The 19,072-nt window shown below is 45.4% G+C and overlaps 1 protein-coding gene across 14 annotated transcripts in view; it reads left to right on the top strand.

Moving 5' to 3' along the window:
• FOXN2 (forkhead box N2) overlaps positions 1-19,072 on the top strand; it is a 134,335-nt gene that overhangs the window by 33,706 nt on the left and 81,557 nt on the right. For 7 of the 14 annotated variants that reach the window (XM_073339250.1, XM_073339239.1, XM_073339252.1 and 4 more), the window contains exon 3: positions 15,950-16,064. The exons of 6 other annotated variants lie outside the window; for them this stretch is intronic. The gene's annotated coding sequence lies outside the window, so the exon portion shown is untranslated. Of the gene's footprint in view, positions 1-15,949; positions 16,065-16,116; positions 17,286-19,072 lie in introns of those variants that run through there. One more of the 14 variants, XM_073339248.1, reaches the window with a different exon arrangement.

Here is a 19,072-nt window from a genome sequence, read left to right as displayed (position 1 = left end):
TTTTGTCGGCAAAACTTTTGTTAATGATCAAAAAGCGCTAAAAGAAAATGGATGCTGTGTGTTCACACTACGCTCCCTCTGTCAGCACAGTGCATCCACACTTGGGGCACTAGCATCGACAATGAGAGCGTTGCACTGTAAGTGGCTATCCCACAGTTCAGCTTGCCATCATCTGTTGCTAGGTCTTGTGGGAAGGTGGAGTGGATTGCAGCACATCATGGGTCTGGGCTTAATGTCCCATGATGCATTGCTTTCTGTTCCAGCATTCCATGTGCTTCTATCTTTATGGCATTTTTCAGTGGCCCTTGTTCGCTGTTTGTCCTGCCATCTCTGTGTGAAAGGATGGATCCCACACTGCTGTCCAATCTCTGCTAGCTGTCAGTAACCCATCGCGAATGGCAGTGCAGTTCAGCGTGAAGTTCCTAACTCAACAGTATTCACAGTTGCCTGACATGCTGTCTGACATGGATAGGAGCAACATTTGATTACTTTTGGCATTCATGGAACAGCTGCAAATGGTGGATCGTCGCTTTTGGGCTCAGGAAACTAGCACTGAGTGGTGGGATCGCGTCATCATGCAGGTCTGGCGTGATGAGCAGTGGTTACAGAATTTTCTGATGTGGAAAGCCACCTTCCTGGAAGTGTGTGTGGAACTCGTCCCTGCCCTGTGGTGCAAGGACACCCAAATGAGAGCGGCTGCTCACGGTGTAGATGTGCGTGGTGATTGCAAAGTGTGGAAGCTGGCAAATCCAGTCTGCTACCGGTCGGTTGCACATCAGTTTGCAGTCGGGAAGTCTGCTGATGGGGCTGCATTAACACAGGTGTGCAGAGCCGTTAATTGCATCCTGCTATGAAGGGCTGTGACTCTTCGCAATGTGCATGAAATAGTGGATGGCTTTGCAGAAATGGGCTTCTCTGACTGTGGAGAGGCAACAGACGGCACGCATGTTTAAATTTTGGCCCTGGACCATCTTGCAATGGAGTACATCAATAGGAAGGGGTAAGGAGGGAGGGATAGCTCAGTGGTTTGAGCATTAGCTTCCTAAACCCAGGGGTGTGAGTTCAATCCTTGAGGGGGCCATTTAGGGCCCTGGGCCAAAAATTGGGGGTTGGTCCTGCTTTGATCAGGGGATTGGACTAGATGACCTCCTGAGGTCCCTTCCAAGCCTGATATTCTATGAAATCTATGAAAACCACAAGCGTTTCGCTGACCTCAATGGGGAGTGGTCTGGAAAGGTGCATGATGCACGTATCTTCAGGAACACCAGCCTGTACAGAAAGCTGCAGGCAGGGACTATTTTTCCAGACCAGAAGATTACAGTGGGGGATGTTGAAATGCCCATAGTTATCCTGGGCATACACCTTAATGTAGAAGCATGACTGTTAAGTACACGCCCAGCATTAAAACAGTATAGAAAAATACGCCTCTAGTAACATACCAATCACTTTCTCACTGACTCTTGACAAGCACACATGTTGGCGAACACCCCAAGAATGGTGAGTTTATCCCAGGGCATGAGGCATTCTACATGAGGAGAAAAGCAATATGAAAAGGTTGTGGTGCAGTCAACTTGGGACAATATTCTAAATTTTCCCACCCTTTTCCATCGGTGGGGGTCATTGTAGCAGATACCTCACTCCTGAGAGGAAGCAAGGGTGCATCTACTGCATGCTTGTGGCTTCGGATCCGGTCCCTATACTGCTTGCCTGTGTGCTGCTTCGGTCCCTGCACAAGTGATTGCAGAATGGTGCAGGACAGTTTCCTTCAAAGGGAGAAGGAACAAAGTAGCTCTGCCGAAGAATCTTTGTTAGAGTTGCCGAATACCTCTAGGAAAAAGTTTCCTAGAGATCTCTCTGGAGGATTCCCATGAAATCTTGGTGTGCATCAACACCCTGTTCTTCCATACTAGTTAGCTGCACAGGGAAATGTCCAGCACACAGAAACACAGCTAGCTATGTACATTTCTATGTCCTCAGCCCACCTCCGCACTACACAAAGCAAAACCACCCAATTTGTACAAGTGAACACAGACCCAAATCCTTGGATCTTAAGAACAATGAAAAATCAACCAGGTTCTTAAAAGAAGAATTTTAATTAAAGAAAAGGTAAGAGAATCACCTCTGTAAAATCAGGATGGTAAATACCTTACAGGGTAATCGGATTCAAAACATAGAGAATCCCTCTAGGCAAAACCTTCAGTTACAAAAAGACACAAAACCAGGAATATACATTCCATTCAGCACAGATTATTTTACCAGCCATGAAACAAAAGGAAATCTAATGCATTTCTATCTAGATTACTTGCTAACTAACAGTTTTCAGAGTAGCAGCAGGGTTAGTCTGTATCTGCAGAAAGAAAAGGAGTACTTGTGGCACCTTAGAGACTAACAAATTTATTTGAGCATAAGCTTTCATGAGCTACAGCTCACTTCATCAGATGCATGCAGTGGAAAATACAGTGGGGAGATTTATATACACAGAGAACATGAAACAATGGGTGTTACCATACACACTGTAGCAAGAGTGATCAGGTAAGGTGAGCTATTACCAGCAGGAGAGCAGTGGGGGGAAAAACCTTTTGTAGTGATAATCAAGGTGGGCCATTTCCAGCAGTTGACAAGAATATCTAAGGAACAGCGGGGGTGGAGGGGAATAAACATGGGGAAATAGTTTTACTTTGTGTAATGACCCCGTCCACTCCCAGTCTTTATTCAAGCCTAAGTTAATTGTATCCATTTTGCAAATTAATTCCAATTCAGCAGTCTCTTGTTGGAGTCTGTTCTTGAAGTTTTTTTGTTGAAGAATTGCCACTTTTAGGTCTGTAATCAAGTGACCAAAGAGATTGAAATCAAAAATATATTTATTTTCTCCCCTGCCCCCCACTGTTCCTCACACGTTCTTGTCAACTGCTGGAAATGGCCCACCTTGATTATCACTACAAAAGGTTTTCTCCCCGCCCCTCCCCCCCCCCCCCGCCAGCTCTCCTGCTGGTAATAGCTCATCTTAAGTGATCCACTCTTGTTACAGTGTGTATGGTAACACCCATTGTTTCATGTTCTCTGTGTATATAAATCTCCCCACTGTATTTTCCACTGCATGCATCCGATGAAGTGAGCTGTAGCTCAGGAAAGCTTATGCTCAAATAAATTTGTTAGTCTCTAAGGGCCACAAGTACTTCTTTCCTTTTAACTAACAGTTGTAAGGCTGCATTCCTGATCTGTTCCCGGAAAAAGCATCACACAGACAGGCAGACCCTTTGTCCGCCCCGCCCCTCCTTCCTCCCCCCGATTTGAAATTATCTTGTCTCCTCATTGGTCATTTTGGTCAGGTGCCAGCGAGGTTATCTTAGCTTCTTAACCCTTTACAGGTGAAAGGGTTTTGCCTCTGGTCAGGAGGGATTTTACAGCACTGTACACAGAAAGGTGGTTACCCTTCCGTTTATTTTTATGACATGCCCCCCAAATCACAGATAGGGTGAAAACACTGTCTGTGATTTCTTCCTGGAGTGCTAGGAGAAAACAGAGTTAATAAGACATGTGCACCTCTAAATATACTACCAACTGTATAAAGACTAACAATATTTTCCACATCTCAAGGACAATTTTAACCTGTTGATTCTGGAAAACTTTCACGGGAGAGTGCATCAGCCACTTTGTTAGAAGCTCCTGAGATGTGTTGTGTTATATGTCGAAATCAAAATCTCGGAGAGCTAAACTCCACTGATTAAGTTTTTTGTTATTTCCCTTGGCGGTATGAAGCCACTGTAGCGCAGCGTGGTCGGTTTGCAGGTGGAAATGCCATCCCCAAACGTATGGGCATAGCTTTTCCAGAGCGGAGACAATTGCATAAAATTCATTTTCACTGACTGACCAGTTGCTTTCCCTCTCAGACAGCTTCTTGCTGAGAAACATGACAGGATGGAACTCTTGATTCGGTCCTTCCTGCATTAAGACTGCTCCCACACCACGCTCGGACGCATCTGTGGTTACTAGGAACGGTTTGTCAAAGTCTGGGGCCCTTAGCACAGGATCAGATAGGAGTGTCGCTTTAAGCTGGTTAAAGGCCTTCTGACACTCTTCAGTCCACTGAACTGCATTTGGCTGTTTGTTTTTGGTTAGGTCTGTCAGTGGGGTGGCAATTTGGCTGTAGTGCGGTACAAATCTCCTGTAATATCCGACCAAGCCTAAGAAGGATTGAACCTGTTTCTTTGAATTTGGGACAGGCCATTTTTGGATAGCATCCACTTTGGCCTATAGGGGGTTGATAGTTCCTTGACCCACCTGGTGTCCAAGGTAAGTCACTCTGTTTAGGCCTATTTGACACTTCTTAGCCTTAACAGTTAGTCGTGCCTCCCTTATGCACTCGAAGACTTTTTGTAGATGTTCCAGGTGTTCTGCCCAGGAATCCGAAAATATGGCCACATCGTCAAGGTAGGCGACTGCATATTCTCCCAGTCCTGCTAGGAATCATAGAATATCAGGGTTGGAAGGGACCTCAGGAGGTCATCTAGTCCAACCCCCTGCTCAAAAGCAGGACCCATCCCCAATTAAATCATCCCAGCCAGGGCTTTGTCAAGCCTGACCTTGAAAACTTCTAAGGAAGGAGATTCCACCACCTCCCTAGGCATCTAGGAGACCATCTACAAGTTTTTGGAAGGTGGCGGGTGCATTTCGCAGCCCGAAAGGGAATACATTAAATTCATACAGCCCGATGTGTGGTGAAGGCTGACCTTTCCTTGGCGGATTCATCTAGCGGTACCTGCCAGTACCCCTTGGTTAAGTCCAAGGTAGAGATGAACTGGGCCCGTCCCAATTTCTCGAATAGTTCATCTGTGCTTGGCATTGGATAGTTGTCTGGGCGAGTTACAGCATTTAGCTTATGGTAGTCCACACAAAAACATATTTCCCCATCTGGTTTGGGAACTAGAACCACTGGAGATGCCCATGCACTGCCAGAGGGGCGGATTACACCCATCTGTAGCATACCCTGGATCTCCCATTCTATAGCAGTTTTAGCTTGAGGAGACATTAAGTGTCTAACACTGGCTCTAATTGGGTGAGCATTACCTGTGTCAATGGAGTGGTATGCCCATTCAGTCAGTCCTGGGGTGGCTGAGAACGTCGGTGCGTAGCTAGTGCGCAGCTCCTTGATCTGCTGTCGCTGCATACACCCAAGGGTCATGGAGAGGTTCACCTCTTCCACGCCAGCATCACTTTTCCCTTCGTAGTCGACACCTTTAGGCCACTCAGCATCATCTCCTCCCTGGGCTGTAAACTGACAAACCTTTAATTCTCTGGAATAAAAGGGCTTTAGAGAATTAATATGGTACACCTTAGGATTTCGGTTGGAGGTGGGGAATGCTATGAGATAATTAACAGCTCCCAGGTGCTCTTGGACTGTGAATGGCCCTTCCCACGACGCTTCCATTTTATGGGCCTGGAGCACCTTTAAGACCATGACCTGGTCCCCTACTTTGAAGGAACGTTCTCTGGCATGTTTATCATACCAGGCTTTTTGCTCTTTTTGAGCATCCTGTAGGTTTCCTTTAGCAAGGGCTAAAGATGTTCGGAGGATGTTTTGTAGGTTGGTTGCAAAGTCCAGAATGTTAGTTTCTGGAGAAGGTGTAAACCCCTCCCATTGCTGCTTCACCAACTGTAATGGCCCCTTAACCTCATGGCCATATACAAGTTCAAATGGTGAAAACCCTAAACTGGGATGGGGTACAGCTCTGTAGGCAAAGAGCAACTGCTGCAACACTAGGTCCCAATCACTGGAATGTTCATTTACGAATTTTCTTATTATGGCCCCCAAAGTTCCATTAAACTTCTCCACCAGGCCATTTGTTTGATGATGGTAAGGGGTGGCAACCAAGTGATTCACCCTATGAGATTCCCAAAGGTTTTCCATAGTTCCTGCCAGGAAATTAGTTCCTGCATCTGTGAGGATGTTGGAGGGCCAACTTACCCTGGCAAAAATGTCTGTTAGTGCCTGGCACACACTTTTGGCCTGGTGTTGCTTAGAGCTACTGCTTCCGGCCATCGGGTGGCAAAATCCATGAAAGTCAGGATGTACTGCTTTCCTCTGGGTGTCTTTTTCGGAAAAGGACCCAGAATATCCACAGCTACTCGCTGAAATGGAGAATCAGTGATGGGGAGTGGCTGTAGAGGGGCTTTGACCTGGTCTTGGGGTTTTCCCGCTCTTTGGCACACCTCACAAGACTGGACATAGGTAGAAACGTCCTTGCCCATTCCTTCCCAGTGGAATTACTTTCCCAACTGGTCTTTGGTTCTGTTCACCCCAGCATGGCCACTAGGATGATTGTGGGCTAAGTTCAAGAGCTTTTTCCAATACTTAGTTGGAACTACCAACTCTTTTTGAGGATGCTAGTCCTTTCTGCTGGGCACAAGGAGGGTTTCCTTGTATGAGTCCTCCTTCTACAAGAAACCTGGACCTATTGGAAGAGTTGAGAGGCGGTGGGTTGCTCCATACCACCGTCGAAGTTCCCTGGAGGCTTCCATCCACTTCCTGCTTCCTGGAACTGTTCCCTTGATGCTGGAGACATTAGTTCCTCATTGGATTTTGGACCTAGGCTTGGTCCCTCTGGAAGCGATGCAGGTGATGGGGCTGTTTCCGTTGACTGTGAACCGCTCTCCGCTGGTGCACTATGTTGGGGTTCAGGCTGAGCCTCTTGAGTAGGGTTGTCTGCTGCTGCTGGTACAGGTTCGGTGGGGCCCTCTGGTTTTGGGGTTGCAAGTACTGGATTCCGTGCTGGCTATGGTTCTGGTGCTGGTTGTTCTGCCGGTTTTGGTCCTGAGACTGGCTCTGTCTGGGTCTCTGGGACTGGATCCACTACTGCTGTTGCAGATGTTGCCGTGGGGTCCGGTTCCATCACCTCTGACCGGGTCCTGGTAGAAGTTTCTGGAACAGAGCTAGGTGTGACAGCTTGCTTAGCCCGGCTGCATGTGACCATTCCCACCCTCTTGGCTAGCTTCACACGATTGGCCAAGTCTTCCCTCAGCATGGGGATGGGATAATCATCATAGACTGCAATCATCATAGACTGCTGGTCCACGTTCCTGACCAGCCCTTGTACTGGACCGGCAACTTGGCTGTAGGCAAGTCAAAAGAGTTTGACTTGAAGGGTTGAATCGTCGGTTGGACCTCTGGGTCGATTAAATTGGGGCCCACTAAGGAAGCATGGATAGCCGACACTTGTGTTCCGGTGTCCCTCCACACGGTGACCTTCTTCCCACCCACACTCACAGTTTCCCTCCGCTCTGAGGGTATGTGGGCCGGAGGACCTCTGGTGTGATTCCGGTGCAATGAACTGTAATCTGTTGGGGTTCTTGGGGCAGTTGGCCTTTACATGCCCCAGCTCGTTACATTTAAAACATTGTCCAGCTGACGGGTCATTGGGGCGAGGTGGGTTGCTGGAGAATGGTGTGGTGGGACGATAAGGTGTCTGGAGTGTTCCTTGGTGTGTAGTTGGGGCCTTGGGCTGCCCCCGGTAGTAGGGTGTAGTCTGAGCTTGTCCCTTCTGGTATCCGCTCCAACTGCGACCAGGGTTGTTTCTCTCTCCTCCCTCCACCCATTCTGTTCCGGTTTGCCTCGCCTCTCTGGCGGTCTGGGACTGCTCGTATCGATCAGCATAAGAAGCAAGACTTTCTGCTGAGTCCATTTTCTTATCCCATAAACATTGTTTTATATCCTCCTTGGAGATATTCAGGAATTGCTCCTGAGTCATCAAATCACACATTCCTCCAAAGTTAGTTACACCCCTTCCTTTGACCCATTTATCTAACAGATCCTTCATCTGGTTTATATAAGCCACATTACTTCTTCCAGGTCCTCTCTTAAGGGTTCTAAATTTTACTCTGTAAGTTTCAGGTGTAACTTGAAATTGCTTTAAAACCAAATCCTTGAATTTATTATAGTTAGAAGCCTCATCAGTAGGCATCTTATTGAATATGTCCAGAGCCCTTCCAGTCAATTTTGCGACCAATGTGGTCATCTTGTGAGCTTCAGGAATTTGATAGAGTGTGCACAGTCTCTCAAAGGTGAGAAAATATTCAGCAATATCACTGGATTCATCATACTGTGGACATAGTCGCTCACATTTGTAGATTGTTGGGTAAGGATTGTTAGGGTTATCCGGTATATTCTGCTGAGCCTTTGCCTTCTCCATCTCCAGTGCATGCTTCTTCTCTTTTTCCTTCTCCTCCAGTTCTTTTTCCCTTGCCTCCATAGCTCTCCTGTGGGCAGCCTTGTGGACTTTTTCTGCCTCTTTCGCTGCCTCCAATCTGGTTAACTCCAGTTTGTGTTGTGCCTTGGTTTCTGTAATCCTAGCCTCTCTGTTTTTTACTAACTTTACATCCGAGAGTTAGAAAGAAAACCGCAAAACAAAACCAAAAAACCTGGCTTGTAAAATTTTGCTGTGCTGTAATGTGATACCTATATTCTCTGGTAGCTCTTCTCAGTGTACAGAAAAATCCTTTAAAAAAAACCCTAACACCTCTGTCTCCAGGCAAATAGACAGAAAACCCTCTAGCTGCTCTGAGCTTAAAAAAAAAACCCTCTTCAGGTTTGTGAAAAACTTGTGAATTTCCCTGCAGGAGGTTAACTACCCTGCCTTTAGGTAGAGAAAACTCCAGCTCAAAAAAGAAAAATCCCTTTGTTATGCCTGCTGCTCTGTCCCCCAGGCAGAGACACAGAATTTACAGCTGCAATCCTCCTTTACAAAACCTTTTAAAATCCTGTTGTGCTTCTGGTTCAAAATGATCTCAAAATGATCTCAAAAAAATCTCAAAATGATTTCACCGCTCTGCCACCATGTCAAGGTTCCTTCCCCACTCTGAACTCTAGGGTACAGATGTGGGGACCTGCATGAAAGACCCCCTAAGTTTATTCTTACCAGCTTAGGTTAAAAACTTCCCCAAGGTACAAACTTTGCCTTGTCCTTGAACCCTATGCTGCCACCACCAAGTGTGTTAAACAAAGAACATGGAAAGAGCCCACTTGGAGACATCTTCCCCCAAAATATCACCCCAAGCCCTACACCCCCTTTCCTGGGGAAGGCTTGATATAAATCCTCACCAATTTGTACAAGTTTGAACCCAAACCCTTGGATCTTAAGAACAATGAAAAATCAATTAGGTTCTTAAAAGAAGAATTTTAATTAAAGAAAAGGTAAGAGAATCACCTCTGTAAAATCAGGATGGTAAATACCTTACAGGGTAATCGGATTCAAAACATAGAGAATCCCTCCAGGCAAAACCTTAAGTTACAAAAAGACACAAAACCAGGAATATACATTCCATTCAGCACAGATTAATTTTACCAGCCATTAAACAAAAGGAATTCTAACGCATTTCTAGCTAGATTACTTACTAACTAACAGTTGTAAGGCTGCATTCCTGATCTGTTCCTGGGAAAAGCATCACACAGACAGACAGACCCTTGTTCAATATCTTTATTAGCGATCTGGAGGATGGAGTGGATTGCCCCCTCAGCAAGTTTGCAGATGACACTAAACTTGGAGGAGTGGTAGGTATGCTGGAGGGTAGGGATAGGATACAGAGGGACCTAGACAAATTAGAGGACTGGTCCAAAAGAAATCTGATGAGGTTCAACAAGGACAAGTGCAGGAGAAAGACTTAGGACGGAAGAATCCCATGCACCGCTACAGACTAGGGACCGAATGGCTCGGCAGCAGTTCTGCAGAAAAGGACCTGGGGGTTACAGTGGATGAGAAGCTGGATATGAGTCAACAGTGTGCCCTTGTTGCCAAGAAGGCCAATGGCATTTTGGGATGTATAAGTAGGGGCATTGCCAGCAGATCGAGGGACGTGATCATTCCCCTCTATTTGACATTGGTGAGGCCTCATCTGGAGAACTTTGTCCAGTTTTGGGCCCCAAATTACAAGAAGGATGTGGAAAAATTGGAGAGAGTCCAGCAGAGGGCAACAAAAATGATTAGGGGACTGGAGCACATGATTTATGAGGAGAGGCTGAGGGAACTGGGATTGTTTAGTCTGCAGAAGAGAAGAATGAGGTGGGATTTGATAGCTGCTTTCAACTATGTGAAGGGGGATTCCAAAGAGGATGGAGCTCGGCTGTTCTCAGTGGTGGCAGATGACCGAACAAAGAGCAATGGTGTTAAGTTGCAGTGGGGGAGGTTAGGTTGGATATTAGGAAACACTTTTTCATTAGAAGGGTGGTGAAACACTGGAATGGGTTACCTAGAGAGGTGGTGGAATCTCCTTCGTTTGAGGTTTTCAAGGTCAGGCTTGACAAAGCCCTGGCCGGGATGATTTAGTTGGGGATTGGTCCTGCTTTGAGCAGGGGGGGTTGGACTAGATGACCTTCTGAGGTCCCTTCCAACCCTGATATTCTATGAGTCTATGCTTTCCTGCAGTCTTGGTCGGTGCGCATGCTCTCTGACAGTGCAAGCGTCAATGCATTCAGCTGGGTCCTGTCAGTCTCAGAGGAATGCATCAAATCACAGAACATTTCTTCCCTTGTCTGCTTTTTTCGCCTTCTAATCTGGGACAGCCTTTGTGCTGATGTGGAAGAAACGCTCACAGAGAATGTTGCAGCTGCAAGGGAAAACATACATCGTTGAAAACACAAGATTAACTCTTGCAATGAATGAAACACCTCACAGCAGTAAATACATTCCCTGAGGTACACGGCCACATTTTGTCTTTTAAAAGAAGCGTCTACCAGTAAGGTACAACACATGGCAGAGCGCTGGGCAGCAGATTTAGGTTTGCGGGCAGGCATGGTAAGCACACAAGAAAGGATAGGCAGTGTGAGGGCACACCCGAGGACATTTTTTGGTGTGGAAACTCTTGGGACATAAACAGGCTTTTCCGGGAACACCCTTTGCGTGGCTGTACTGGCTGCCACTGTATTCCAATTGTTTAGTTCCAATTAAACATTAACCACAATTGCATTTAACCTCTGTCGTATGATTACAAGTGTGCACTCACCAGAGGTGCTTTCCCCGCCATCACTCTCCTGCAACAGTAGGTCCTGGGAGGGGATTGGCTCCAGAGTTAGGAAAAGGTCCTGACTGTCGGGGAGAATGGCTCCTCCGCTTGCTGCGCATTCTCCCTCTCCTTCTCCTCCTCATCAACAATGTCCTCCTCGTTGTTGCCCGTGGCCGCCTGGGGCCCCTGGGAGGTATCCATGGAGAGTGTTGGGGTACTGGTGGGGTCCCCTCCTAGAATTGCATGCAGCTGCTCATGGAAGCGGCATGTCTGTGGCTCAGAACCAGAGTGACTATTCGCCTCCCTTGTCTTCTGGTATGCTTGCCTGAGCTCTTTTATTTTCACATGGCACTGCTGTATGTCCCTGGTATAGCCTTTGTCCCCCATGCCCTGGGCGATTTTGGCATAGATGTCAGCATTTCTTCTGCTGCTTCGGAGCTCTGCCTGCACAGACTCTTCTCTCACACATCAATCAGATCTAGTGTCTCCTGTATGCTCCATGCTGGACCGCATTTGTGGCCCTGGGCAGTGATGGTCAGCTGTGGTGGTGAGCTCTCCACGCTGATCAAACAGGAAATGAAATTCAAAAGTTCCCGAGGCTTTTCCTGTGTACCTGGCTGAAGTGCAGTGGAGTTGAAAGTGCTGTCCAAAGCAGTCATATTGGAGCACTCTGGGACACCTCCTGGAAGCCAAACCCATCAAATTACACAGCGTTGTGTCTATACTACCCCTAATTCGACCCGGGAAGGTCGACTCTAGCACTACTTCTCTTGCCGAGGTAGAGTATGGGTGTTGATTTTACAAGCCCTTTAGGTTGGCGGAAAGGGCTCGGTAGTGTAGACATGTAGATTATATATTCAACCTAATGCAGCAAATGTTGATCTAATGCCATAGTGTGGACCAGGCCTAGGTCAACCTAAGTTTTAGGTATAGACCAGACCTATGTTTGATTCAGTCTCTTGTACCTTGTGCTAGAAGTATTGCAGCAGCAAGTAGATTTAGTCTGAGGAAAAGCCTGTGAGACTAACAGTGAAGACTGAACCAGTGGAGTAAAGCCACTTTAGGTACCAGTGTTGCAGTGTGTCCATACTGTAAAGATGTTTTAGTTGCAGTTTTGGCCCATGTCCATACTTACACTGTACTACTGCCTTCTGAGTACCCGTGACACAGCAAAACCAGCACAGCTTCCTGGAGCAGTGGCTTCTGGGACATCTTGAAAGCCTTCTTTGACCTTTTCTTCCATAATTGCCCTGATTTCCAACTCCCAGAATTCTCTCAGTACTGGTGCCATTTCCTAGCCGTCTTCTTAAAGTAGAGGATGGAGTGAATTCACTGTTCTTGCCCTTTAGGGAGAGGGTTTCTGTTGGAACTTTTGGAAAGCTGTCACAAAGCTACTTAAAAAAAAAATCTCAGATTTCTAGAATTTACTATGAAACTACTTTGAAAGTTTCTAGTTTCTGGTGCTTTCAAAAGGGAAATCTGACTCTCTCTCCTAATTTGGGTTATATTGGGTCTCTGCTGGGAAGTATTTTTACAATGCAAAGAGAGCTTCAGTTGTTGAATGGAGATCCTGAAATAGTGACAGCAGGGGGTTGGACTAGATGACCTCCTGAGGTCCCTTCCAACCCTGATATTCTGTGATTCTATGACACACTAAGGATCTGCCAAGGATCCAATTTGGGGATATATCGTCTGTGACCCTTTGATATTATAGTCTGTTCCTTATTTGGTGGCAGGTTGCTATATAATGTAATGGTATATCTACTTTATTTTTCTTTTCTGTTATGGTCACACACAATTTTTCTTCACTGCTTTTTTTTAATGGAGAGTCTTTTATAATTTCTGATAATTGGAGGAAATGACTTTCTTAAACTCTCCAATATTTTGGACATTGGAATGGAAAATATGTCGTCTTCAGTTTCTCCTCTGTTGCATTGGTTACACAGATTTTCATTTCTTTTCATGCTTCATTTTGTCTTCCATTTTCCATCTCTAGAGGAATAATTCTATATTTGGTAAAAGTCTGCCTTAGTTTTTCACATTTAACTGGTGAGATTGGGTTGTGTAGCATTCTGTTTTGTTTTCAGTAGGGCTGTCAAGCGATTAAAAAAATAATCATGCTGTTAATAATAAAGTACCATTTATTTAAATATTTTTGGATGTTTTCTACATTTTCAAATATGTTGATTTCAGTTACAACACTGAATAATATTTGCATTGTAAAAAAGAAACAAAAGAAATAGTATTTTAATTCAGCTAATACAAGAACTGTAGTGCAATCTCTTTATCATGAAAGTTGAACTTAACAAATGTAGAATTATGTACAAAAAACTGCATTCAAAAATAAATCAATGTAAAATTTTAGAGCCTGCAAATTCACTCAGTCCTACTTCTTGTTCAGCCAATTGCTCAGACAAACAAGTTTGTCTACATTTGCAGGAGATAATGCTGCTGGTTTCTTGTTTACAATGTCACCTGAAAGTGAGAACAGGTGTTCGCAGGGCACTGTTGTAGCCAGCTGTGACATTACGCTCCATATTCTTTATGGAAATACGCTTATGATATGGATATAACATAACTGAGATGTACTTTATGCAAGATGAATCATGTAAGGTATCATTGGAAAGGTTATGATTTACTGAATGTGTTTATCCAAATTGTATGCATGCATCATTTTTGTATCTGAAGCTGGGAATACTGACCATGTCTCTGTGGGGACGAGGGATAGCTCAGTGGTTTGAGCATTGGCCTGCTAAATCCAGGGTTGTGAGTTCAATCCTTGAGGGGGCCATTTAGGGGTTGGTTCTGCTTTGAGCAGGGGGTTGAACTAGATGACCTCCTGAGCCCTTTCAACCCTGATATTCTATGATTTCAAATGTGCTATGTTGGATGAGGCTTATTGAAAAAATGCACACAAGCTTAAGGATTACCCCAGGAATTGTGTGCAATAGAAACCTCTCAGAGATAGCTCTACACAGTAGGAACTGTTTGACCAAGGTCACAGCAAAGAAACTTTTCAGCAAGTGGGGGGAAGATATAAAAGAGGGACAATGACAACATGAAGGACCTCACTCTTCCTACAACAACATACTTGAAAACACCTGAGGAACAAAGACGGAACTGTTGGAAGTGATGGTCCCAGACTGGAAGGATTTTTAGCCTGTGTAAGAAAACCTGGGAAAGCCAAGGCAATTTATGCCTTAAGAATCTGCCAGCCTGTTTGTCACTCAGAGTGAGAATTTGCTAATTTGTATCCTACCTATCTAGTGTGTTAAGATCAGTTTGTGGCTTTTGTTTATTTACTAAGGTAATCTGCTTTGTTCTGTTTGCTATCCCTTTAACCACTTAAAATCTACCCTTTGTAGTTAATACACTTATTTTGTTTATTATTAAACTCAGTTTATGTTATTTCTAACTCGGGGGGGGGCAAGAAGTCGTGCACATCTCTCTTCACATTGAGGAAGAGGGTGGATTTCTATGAGCTTGCGCTGTGTAGATTTTCTATACAGTGCAAGACAGTATTATTTTGGGGTTATCTCCCAAAAGGGGTGTGCACATGAGTGCTGGGGGAGTCCTCTCACACAGAGCTGATTTCAGTCTGTGTCTGCAACGGCGTGTGGCTCTACCTATATGTGTGTGCTGCAAGAGGTCAGAGACCTTAATTCAGCAAAGCAGGGAGTGGGAACCTAGGCTGCTTGAGCAGGAGAGGCTCAGTGAAATCCCAGTATATCAGATGGCATCCCAGAAGGGGGTGGGGTCCAACCCGTCACACCAGCATTGCAAGATATTTATGTGCCAGATGCGCTAAAGATTTATACGTCCCTTCATGCTTCAGCTATCATTCCAGAGGACAGGCACCAATGCTGATGATGGGTTCTGCTTGATAACGATTCAAAGCAGTGCAGACTGATACATATTCATTTTCATCATCTGAGTCAGATGCCACCAGGAGAAGGTTGATTTTCTCTTTTCGTGGTTTGGGTTCTGTAGTTTCCACATCGGAGTGTTGCTCTTCTAAGACTTCTGAAAGCATGCTCCACACCTCATCCCTCTCAGATTTTGGAAGGCACTTCAGATTCTTAAACCTTGGGTCGAGTGCTGTCTCTGTCTTTAGAAATCTCACATTGGTACCTTCTTTGCATTTTGTCAAATCTGCAGTGAAAATGTTCTTCAAACAAACGTGCTGGGACATCTTCGAGACTGCTAAAACATGAAATATATGGAAGAATGTGGGTAATACAGAGCGGGAGACATATAGTTTTCCCCCCAAGGAGTTCAGTCACAAATTTAATTAATGCATTATTTTTTTAACGAGCGTCATCATCACAGAAGCATGTCCTCTGGAATGGTGGCCGAAGCATGAAGGGGCATATGACTATTAAGCATATCTGGCACGTAACTACCTTGCAATGCTAGCTACAAAAGTGCCATGCGAATGTCTATTCTCACTTTCAGGTGACGTAAATAAGAAGCGAGCAGCATTATCTCCCCTAAATGTTTGTCTTAGCAATTGGCTGAACAAGAAGTAGGACTGAGTGGACTTGTAGGTGCTAAAGTTTTACATTGTTTTATTTTTGAGTGCAGTTATGTAGCAAAAAAAGTCTACATTTGTAAATTGCATTTTCACAACAGATTAATTAAAAATTACTATTTATTTTGTTCATTTTAACAGTGCAAATATTTGCAATAAAAATAATTTAAAGTGAGCACTGTACACTTTGTATTCTGTGTTGTAATTGAAATGAATATATTTGAAAATGTAGAGAAAAAAATATTTAAAATAAATTTTAATTGGTATTCTATTGTTTAACAGTGCAATTAAAACTGTGATTAATCACAGTTAATTTTTTTGAGTTAATCACGTGAGTTAACTGCGACTAATCGATAGCCCTGTTCTTGCATGTGACTTGTACTTTTATGCAGTAGATCTTTAAGGTCTAACGTTCATTTATTTCAGTTTCCGAGGATCACTTCTATCTTTTATGATCCTGCATCTGCTTGTGAAACAATGATGGCTACAATAATCTTTCTTACAGGATCTGGAAAACGTCATGTGGCAGCGTGGGTTCACGGTATGATGACATTTTGATACATCATCAGTTGTTGATGCAATATGAATCATGCTGAATTTGTCTCATTGCAGAAACTGTAAGAAATGGCTGTGCTAGGAGTGAGTTTTAGTCTCCATAATGATTAAATCCATGGCATCTTTGAGATTTTCAGTAAAGCTATGTTGTCTACTGTGAAAGTCAGGTTGTATGGGTTCAAGAGGGTGCTAAAAGGCAGATATATTAGTCCCAGAATGTTAAAGGCCCTCTTCCCTACTAACTGAGAAGCGGTTACCAAAGGTCAATTAGGGACAACTGAATCCAATTAAGGGCTGCCTGAAGCATTTAAAAACCCTCCTCCTCTGGTGAGAGAAAGGGAGAAGAGAGACAGAAAAACGGCTGCCAAGCTAGTGCAGCAGGGAAAGAAGCTGTTCTAGGCCATGTCTACACTACGAAAGTACTCCGATTTTACAGAAGTCGATTTTTGGGAACAGACTGTATAAAGTTGAGTGCATGCATCCACACTAAGCACATTAATTTGGCAGTGTACCGTGACAGTACCGTGGCAAGTGTCGACATTCCGAGCGGTGCAGTTCCCACAGTTCCTGTAGTCCCCGCTGCCCATTGGAATTCTGGGTTGAGCTCCCAATGCCTGATGGGGCCAAAAATTTGTCGCAGGTGGTTATGGGTAAATATCGTCAGTCAGCCCTCCCTCCCTCCCTCTGTGAAAGCAACAGCAGAAAATCATTTCGCGCCCTTTTCCCTGGATTGCCCGCGCAGATGCCATAGCACGGCAAGCATGGAGCCAGTTCAGCTCACCGCAGCAGTTATGACCATTGTAAACACCTCGCGCATCATCGTGCAGTTTATGCAGAACCAGCACCTGAAAAACCAGGCGAGGAGGTGACGGCAGCATGGTGATGAGGACATGAACATAGATTTCTCTAAAACCGCGGTCCCTGGCAATTTGGAGATCATGGTGTTACTGGGGCAGGCTCATACCGTGGAACACCGATTCTGGGCCAGGGAAACAAGCACAGAGTGGTGGGACCGCATAGTGTTGCAAGTTTGGGATGATTCCCAGTGGCTCCGAAACTTTTGCATGCGTAAGGGCACTTTCATGGAACTTTGTGACTTGCTTTCCCCTGCCCTGAAGCGCAAGAATACCAAGATGAGAGCAGCCCTCACAGTTCACAAACGAGTGGCAACAACCCTGTGGAAGCTTGCAATGCCAGACAGCTAACGGTCAGTCGGTAATCAATTTGGAGTGGGCAAATTTACTTTGGGGGTTGCTGTGATCCAAGTAGCCAACTCAATCATTGAACTGCTGCTATCAAAGGTGACTCTGGGAAATGTGCAGGTCATAGTAGATGGCTTTGCTGCAATGGGATTCCCTAACTGTGTGGGGCTATAGACGGAACCCATATCCCTACCTTGGGACCAGACCACCAGGGCAGCCAGTACATAAACCGCAAGGGGTACTTATCAATCAGTGGTGGATCGGAAGGGACGTTTCACCAACATCAATGTGGGGTGGCCTGGAAAGGTTCATGATGCTCGCGTCTTCAGGAACTCTGGTCTGTTTAAACGGCTGCAGAAAGGGATTTACTTCCCAGACCAGAAAATAACTGTTGTGGATGTTGAAATGCCGATAGTTATCCCTGGGGACCAAGCCTACCCCTTAATGCCCTGGCTCTTGAAGTCGTGCATAGGCACCCTGGACAGTAGTAAGGAGCTGTTCAACTATAGGCTGAGCAAGTGCAGAATGGTGGTAGAGTGTGCATTTGGACATTTAAAGGGTCGCTGGCGCAGTTTACTGAGTTGTTTAGACCTCAGCGAAATCAATATTCCCATTGTTATTGCTGCTTGCTGTGTGCTCCACAATCTCTGTGAGAGTAAGGGGGAGACGTTTATGGCGGGGTGGGAGGTTGAGGCAAATCGCCTGGCTCTGAATACGCGCAGCCAGACACCAGGGCGGTTAGAAGAGCACAGCAGGAAGTGCGATGCATCAGAGAAGCTTTGAAAACCAGTTTCATGCCTTGGCAGTGTACTGTGTGACACTTCTATTTGTTTCTCCTTGAGGAAAACCCGCCCCTTTGGTTGCCTCTAAATTCGCTGTAAGCCACCCGCCCTCCGCCCTTCAATCACAGCTTGCTTGCAAAGGAAATAAAGTCACTGTTGTTTAAAAACCATGTATTCTTTATTAATTGATTATAAAAATAGGGAGATAACTCACAAGGTAGCCTGGGTGGGGTGTGGGAGGAGGGTAGGAGGGAAGGAAAAGGCCACTTCAAAACTTATTGAATGACAGCCTTCTGTCCACTGGGGTGGAGAGCCCGGAGCCTTAATTCCCGCCCCCCCCCGCATTCTTGGGTGTCTGGGTGAGGGGGCTATGGAACTTGGGGAGGAGGGAGGGCGGTTAAACAGGGGCTGCAGCGGCAGTCTGTGATCCTGCTGCCGTTCATGAACCTCCAACAGACGCCGGAGCATGTCCGTTTGATCCTGCAGTAGCCCCAGTGTTGCATCATGCCCCCTCTGATCTTCCTGCCACCACCTCTCCTCACGTTCATCGGCCACTTCCCTGTACTCTGCTATTGTGTCCCTCCACACATTCTGCTGAGCTCTGTCAGTGCCGGATGACTGCATGAGCTCAGAGAACATTTCATCGTGCGTGCATTTTTTTTGCCGCCTTATCTGAGATAGCCTTTGGGACGGAGGAGGGAGACTTGAAACATTTGCAGCTGCTGGAGGAAAAAAAAAGGGAGTGAAGTATTTAAAAAGATACATTTTACAGAACAATGGCTATATTCTTTCATGGTGAACAACACTATTCACATTACATAGGACATGTGATTTTGGTACAAGATCGCATTTTGTATCTTATATTGAGTGCCTGCGGCATTGGTGTTTAGAGATCACACACGCAGTGCCGGGCAGCAGAATTCGGCTTGCAGGCGGCCATGGTTAGCCGTAGTCTTTTGGCTTCTGCAACCTTCATAACATCAGCGCCCTCCTCTCCCATACCAAGCAAA

This window comes from Lepidochelys kempii, chromosome 3 (genome assembly GCF_965140285.1).
Source record: "Lepidochelys kempii isolate rLepKem1 chromosome 3, rLepKem1.hap1, whole genome shotgun sequence".
Lineage (NCBI taxonomy): Eukaryota > Metazoa > Chordata > Testudines > Cheloniidae > Lepidochelys > Lepidochelys kempii.
This window is presented reverse-complemented; position numbering and strand designations above follow the sequence as displayed.